This window comes from Myotis lucifugus, unplaced genomic scaffold (genome assembly GCF_000147115.1).
Source record: "Myotis lucifugus unplaced genomic scaffold, Myoluc2.0 scaffold_901, whole genome shotgun sequence".
Lineage (NCBI taxonomy): Eukaryota > Metazoa > Chordata > Mammalia > Chiroptera > Vespertilionidae > Myotis > Myotis lucifugus.
The window spans coordinates 150,551-157,828 of NW_005871949.1; the positions used below are offsets into that span (position 1 = coordinate 150,551).

The 7,278-nt window shown below is 45.1% G+C and overlaps 1 protein-coding gene across 6 annotated transcripts in view; it reads right to left on the bottom strand.

The window, feature by feature from the left end:
- The window catches only part of LOC102420637 (KIF1-binding protein), a 21,855-nt gene that overhangs the window by 6,702 nt on the left and 7,875 nt on the right, over window positions 1-7,278 (bottom strand). Inside the window, exon 2 of one of the 6 annotated variants that reach the window (XM_023747544.1) lies at window positions 2,017-2,018. The exons of the other annotated variants lie outside the window; for them this stretch is intronic. The gene's annotated coding sequence lies outside the window, so the exon portion shown is untranslated. The remainder of the gene's footprint in view (window positions 1-2,016; window positions 2,019-7,278) is intronic. 6 annotated transcript variants of the gene reach the window in all.

A 7,278-nucleotide genomic window follows, 5' to 3' on the forward strand; every position in this document is an offset into this window, starting at 1 on the left:
TTTCTTTCTAGTTTTTTTCTTTATGTATATCTGTAGTGAAAACTAAGGTCAAGATATATATATATATATATATATATATATATATATATCAGTTTTAAATATAGCTTTTCGCCTGGCCGGCATGGCTCAGTGGTTGACCTATGAACCAGGAGGTCATGGTTCGATTCTCGGTCAGGGAACATGCCTGGGTTGCAGGCTCAATCCTCAGTGGGGAGCATATAGGAGGCAACCGATCAATGATTCTCTCTCATCATTGATGGTTTCTCTCTCTCTCTCTCACCCTCTCCTTTCCTCTCTGAAATCAATAAAAATATATTTTAAAAAATTAAAATTTACCAAAACTTATGCACTAATACAGACCATACACAGTGCCATTCGCAGTTGAGAGAAATGTAAACCTACAGATGCAGTATTTAATAACTGTAAAATATGATTTTAAATGTAAAATAACTGTAATACATACTGTACTACTGTATAATTTCATAGCCACCTCCTGTTGCTATTGTGGTGGACTCAAGTGTTGCAAGTAACTGCTTAAAATGCTGTGTAAATGCTAATCATCTCTGAGCAGTTCGTCTCCCCGGTAAATTGCATATTGCAGTAAAAAGTGATCTCTCAGGGTTCTCATGTATTTTTTGTCATATTTAGTGCAGCACTGTAAGCCTTGAACAACACCATGGCGCCAAACGAAGTGCCTCTAGCACTGCCTCTAAAAGTGCTCCCAAGAAGCAGAGAAGACATGACATGACAAGAAAAATTGCTTGATAAGTACTGTAGATGGAGTTCTGCAGCTGCAACTGCTGCCATTTCAAGATAAATTAATCCACTATAAGGATCGGTGTTAAAAAAAAAAACAACTGTAAAGCTGTCACTGTAACTATACCAGCAGGCATGAAGACCTTGAACTTTTTGCAAAACACCTTTTATCTAGTACTAAAAATGCAGCTTTTATGTGGGTGCAGGATTGCTTAAGAAAGGCATACCTATAGATGTGAGGCACACCTAATACGATTTGAGAAAAAGCAAAGTCACTATATGACAATTTAAAGCAAAAGGAAGGTGAAGGTTCTAAAGCTCGAGACTTTAATGCCAGCAATGAATGATTAGATACTTTTAGAAAGAGGTTTGGCTTTAAAATCTCAAGTTAACAGAGAAGCAGCTTCTGTCGACCAAGAGGCAGCACACAAGTTCCTAGATGCTAATCAGAAAATCATTGTGGAGAAAGGATATCTGCCTGGACAGTTTTTTAATGCAGGTCAAAGTGCACTAATCTGGGGGTGGGGGGGGGGAGCCACAAAGGACACTTATTAATAAGGCAGAGAAGCAAGCGCCAGGAGTTAAGATAGGAAGGGTAGCCTAGCTCTACTGTTCTGTGCAAATGCAGGCGGGTTTATGATCAGGAGTGCCCTTATATATGATGCTGCTAAGCCTGAGCCTTGAAGGGAAAGGATAAATACCAGCTTTCAGTCAACAAGAAAGCCTGGACAACAAGAACCCTTTTTCTCAATTAGTTCCATTGATGCTTTGTCCCTAAAGGCAAGAATTAACTTGCCAGTAAGGGACTGCCTTTTAAAGTTCTTTTAATATTGGACAGTGCCCCTGGCCATCCAGACCCCATGACTTCAACACCAATGGCATCTAAGTGATCTGCTTGCCCCCAAACACATCTCTAATTCAGCCTCTAGATCAGGGGGTCACAAAGACCTTTAAAGTCTTTGTATCATGCATGGTACTCTATGGAAAGGATTATCACCCTATGGAAGTTGACGCCGATAGAAAGTCTAGAACAGTGGTTCTCAACCTTCTGGCCCTTTAAATACAGTTCCTCATGTTGTGACCCAACCATAAAATTATTTTCGTTGCTACTTCATAACTGTAATGTTGCTACTGTTATGAATCGTAATGTAAATATCTGATATGCAGGATGGTCTTAGGTGACCCCTGTGAAAGGGTCGTTCGACCGCCAAAGGGGTCGCGACCCACAGGTTGAGAACCGCTGGTCTAGAAGGATTACACCACTGGAGATGCCATCGTTGTTACAGAAAAAGCCATGAAAGCCATCAAGCCCAAAACAATAAATTCCTGCCCTGACCGGTTTGGCTCAGTGGATAGAGCGTCGACCTGCGGACTGGAGGGTCCCGGGTTCAATTCCGGTCAAGGGCATGTACCTTGGTTGTGGGCACATCCCCAGTAGGGGGTGTGCAGGAGGCAGCTGATCGGTGGTTCTCGCTCATCAATGTTTCTGACTCTCTATCCCTCTCTCTTCCTCTCTGTAAAAAATCAAATATATTTTTAAAAAAAATAAATTCCTGCTGTTGTTAACTGTGTCCAAATGATGTGCTTGACTTTACAGAATTTATGAGAACCAAACAAGGAAATCATGAGATTGTGGGTATTGCAAAAAAAAAAAAAAAAAAAGGGTGGGGGGGTAAGAATCTTGGAGAAATTCAAGAGCTAAAAGACATCACATCAGAAGACAACATGATGCAGATGAGTGCGTCTGAACCAGTGCCAGAGGAAGAGGAAGATGAAGAGGCAGTGCCAGAACGCAAACTGACCTGCGTCAATCTAGCAGAAGGGTCTGATTATTTAAGACTGCTTTTTACTTATTTCATGACAAGAACCCTTCTATGATACAGACACAGTAAAGCAAATGTGGAGGGATTGGTACTGAATAGAAACATTTTTAGAGAAATGAAAAAGCAGAAAAGTCAGACAGAAAATAAAGGTATTTCCGTAAAGTTAGAGTGTGCCTGCCTCCGCTTCCATCTCTTCTGCTTCTGCCACCCAAGAGAGCAAGACCAACCGCATCCTCAGCAAACTCAGCATGAAGACTAGGATGAAGACTTTCACGATGATCCTCTTCCACTTAATGAATAGTAAGTAAATCATTATCATGCTGTAAAGCTAAGGAACTTTCTGTGTATGCCTGTCTTCATGTGAAAATCTAATAACTGTATGAGACATTTTTGTTATCACCTAGGTATTCATTGTGTAAGGACATCATGTGCAAGACCTGTATTGAGGTGGATAGCCTATCCTTACATAGGCATAAGGTGAGTGATATTTAGTGTAAAATTAGTAATATTTTCATTTTCTTACTGTTTCATAACTTTGCTTTCAAAGAATTACATTAACATACAGTATGCTTCTATCTCTCACAGTTGGAGAAACTAGGTATCACCTTATCACAGGTAAGTGGTTTTTCAAAAATGTAATGTTTTCAATACTGTATTATAACTATGACTGTAATACTATATGCTATGAAAAATTTATAATGGTTCATTCATTAGTGCAGTGATGGCGAACCTTTTGAGCTCGGAGTGTCAACATTTTGAAAAACCCTAACTTAACTCTGGTGCCGTGTCACATATAGAAATTTTTTGATATTTGCAACCATAGTAAAACAAAGACTTATATTTTTGATATTTATTTTATATATTTAAATGCCATTTAACAAAGAAAAATCAACCAAAAAAATGAGTTCGCGTGTCACCTCTGACACGCGTGTCATAGGTTCGCCATCACTGCATTAATGTATAGGTTAGGCTACCATGAAGCAATCATATCAATTACACTAAACTACCATACAGCAATCAATATTGTTGCTTCATTATCAATGCATGAATCATACCTGTAAATGTAAATTTCTTTTTCACATTATCTTTTCATTTTTGTTGTCTAATGTAATATGTATAACATACAGTATTTTGTATCATATAAAACAATACTGATGTAGGTACTGACAGGATTAATCTTGTAAACTTTATGGTGCTCAATGTATTATAATACAACACTATAAATGTTCTCTTCCTTATGATCTTCTTTTCTATCTTTATTGTAAGAACCTTACCTAATAATAGACAAACATGTAAATTGACTGTACCTTCACTACACTAACCAGCCAATCAGGAGAGTATGCAAATTAACCCCACAAAGATGGCAGTTAATTTGCATACATAGGCTCCAAGTGGCGGAGCGAAGCCTGACAGTTCCGGGGCCGGCAGAGCAAAGGCCTGGGTCCTGGGTGCCAGAGGCAAACCGGTGCTAGCAGCCAAGGGAAGGGAAGGCCTATTGCACGAATCTCTTCGTGCAACAGGCCTCTAGTGTAGTATATAATACACATACAGTGTTAATCAACTGTTTATGTTATTGGTAAGACTTTGGGTCAACAGGAAGCTATTAGTAGTTAAGTTTTTGGGTAGACAGAAGTTATATGCTAATTTTCTACTGTGTGGGAGTTCAGAACCCCTGACTTCATTGTTCAAAGGTCACCTGTATTTAATATGATAATGTACGTTCCTCTAACTCTTCATAGCCTCTGTATTCTTCTGATCCACAATGATAAAGAAAATTGTGACCTTATTACAAAACCTGTTACATGATCAAATACACATTTTAAAATTAAGATATGACATATAACATCATAGTAGCTTCAGGTATATGACATTCAAATATCCTATCCTCTATCCTCTATAATAAAAGGATAATATGCAAATCGACCAAACGGTGGAACGACTGGTCTCTACGACGCGCACTGACTACCAGGGGGCAGATGCTCAGCGCAGGAGCTGCCCCCTGGTGGTCAGTGTGCTCCCACAGGGGGAGCGCCACTCAGCCAGAAGCTGGGCTCACGACTGGTGAGCACAGTGGCGGGAGCCTCTCCTGCCTCCATGGCAGTGCTAAAGATTTCCAACTGCTGTGGAGAGCGGGCCTAAGCTGTCAGTCAGACATCCCCCGAGGGGTCCCGGATTGCGAGAAGGCACAGGCCAGGCTGAGGGACCCTCCTCCCCACATTTCATGCACTGGGCCTCTAGTTTGTATATATTGTAAAATGATCATAGTAAGTCTAGTTAACATGTCACCATACAGTTACATTATTTTTCTGCACCCTCTCATAGTCCAGGAGCCCTCGGGGGGATGTCCGACTGACAGCTTAAGCCTTCAGCACATCCTTAGTGCTGCCGTGGAGGTGGGAGAGGCTCCCACCACCGCCGCTGCACTCGCCAGCCGTGAACCCGGCTTCTGGCTGAGCAGCGCTCCCCCTGTGGGAGCACACTGACCACCAGGAGGCAGCTCCTGCACTGAGCGTCTGCCCCCTGGTGGTCAGTGTGCGTCATAGCGACCAGTCGTTTCACCGGTCAATTTGCATATTAGCCTTTTATATAGGACTAGAGGCCCGGTGCACAAAAATTTGTGCACTCGGCGGGGGAGGGGGTCCCTCAGCCCGGCCTGTGCCCTCTTGCAGTCTGTGACCCCTCAGGAGATAACGACCTGCTGGCTTAGGCCTGCTCCTGGGTGGCAGAGGGCAGGCCCAATCCCTAGGTGCAGCCCCTGGTCGGGCTCAGAGCAGGGCCAATTGGGGAGTTGGGGCGCTGCCCCCTGTCATGCACAGAGCAGGGCGGATTGGGAGGTTGCAATGCCACCCTCAGTCATGCTCAGGGTAGGGCTGATTGGGGGGTTGGGGCACTGCCCCCTGTCACACTCAAGGCAGGGTCCATGGGGAGGTTGCGGCGCCACCCCGTCACTCACAGAGCAGGGCCAATCAGGGGATTGGGGAGCTCCCCCCTGTCATGCACAGAGCAGGGCCCATCAGGGGGTTGGGGAGCTCCCCCCTGTCATGCACAGAGTAGGGCCGATGGGGGAGTTAGGGCACCACCCCCTGTCACACACAGAGCAGGGCAGATCAGGAGGTTGGGGCACCGCCCTCTATCACCCACAGAGCAGGGCCGATCAGGGGTTTGGGGAGCCGCCACTGTCACACTCAGGGCAGGGCCGATGGGGAGGTTATGCTCTACCTCATCACACACAGAGCAGGGCCCATCAGGGGGTCGGGGCGCCTTCCTTCCCCTGTCAGGAACAGAGCAGGGCGAATAGGGAGGTTGTGACTCCGTCCCCTGTCACACATAGAGCTGCAGGGCAATCAGGGGGTTTGGGCGCTGCCCCCTGTCACGCTGATCCCGGTGCTGGGAGGCATATTACACTTTTACTATATAGGATAGAGGCCCGGGGGCCGGCAGGTTTGCCCTGAAGGGTGTCCTGGATCAGGGTGGGGGTCCCCACTGGGGTGCCTGGCCAGCCTGGATGAGGGGATGATGGCTGTTTGCAGCTGGTCACACACCCTTCAGGGTGGAGGTCCCCAATGGGGTGCATGGCCAGTCTGGGTGAGGGACTGAGGTCTGCTTTCAGGCTGGCAGTTGTTAACTGAAGCTCCCAACCGCTCCTTTTTTTTTCTCTTTTTTTATTTTATTCTGGGCCAGCTTTAACTCTGGCTCTAGCTCTGAGGCTTCGTATCTGGTTTGTTTGCCGTTCTATAATTGAAACAATGTATAACTTCAGCTCTGAGATCCCAGCTGCCTGAACGCTGGTTTCTGGGGTTTTGTTTAGCTTCTTATTTGCAACATAGTACATAGTTGCTTAGAGTTGCAACTTAGAGGCCGGCAAGTCAGGCGGGGAACGTTGGAGTCTGCAGTCACTGGAGCAAGCAAGCCTCATGTTCACTTCCAGCTGCCTGGCGGCCGGCCGCCATCTTGGCTGACAGTTAATTTGCATAAGGATATGCTGATTAGCCAATGGGAAGGGTAGCGGTCGTACGCTAATTACCATGTTTCTCTTTTATTAGTGTAGACTAGAGGTCTGATGCACGATATTCGTGCATGGGTTGGGGGGAGGGGTCTCTCAGCCCGGACTGCACCCTCTTGCAATCCAGAACCCCTCAGGGGATGTCCAACTGCTGGTTTAGGCCTGATCCCGCAACCGGCAGTCGGACAGCCCTCTCGCAATCTGGGACCGCTGGCTCCTAACCGCTCACCTGCCTGCCTGCCTGATTGCCCCTAACTCCTTGCCTGCCTGCCTCAGCCCCCACTGCCACAGCTTTATCGGGAAGGACGTCATTCTGGAAGGTCGTTCGGCTGTCCAGTCTAATTAGAATATTACCTTTTTATTATTATAGATAGTCACCATGCTATATGTTACATCCCCATAACATGTATTTTATGACTGAAGTTTGTACCTTTTGACCCTCTCTACACATCTCACCCAACCCCTGCCTCTGGCATCAATCTGTTCTCTGTATCTATGAGTTCAACGTATTTTTTAGATTCCACATAAGTGAGATCATACAGGATTTGTCTTTTCTGATTTATTTCACTTAGCGTAATGCCTTCAATGTCCACCTATATTATCACAAAGATTCCCACCCCCTTTTTAATATATTTTTATTTAATTCAGAGAGGAAGGGGAGAGAGAAACATCAATAATGAGAATCATTGACTGGCT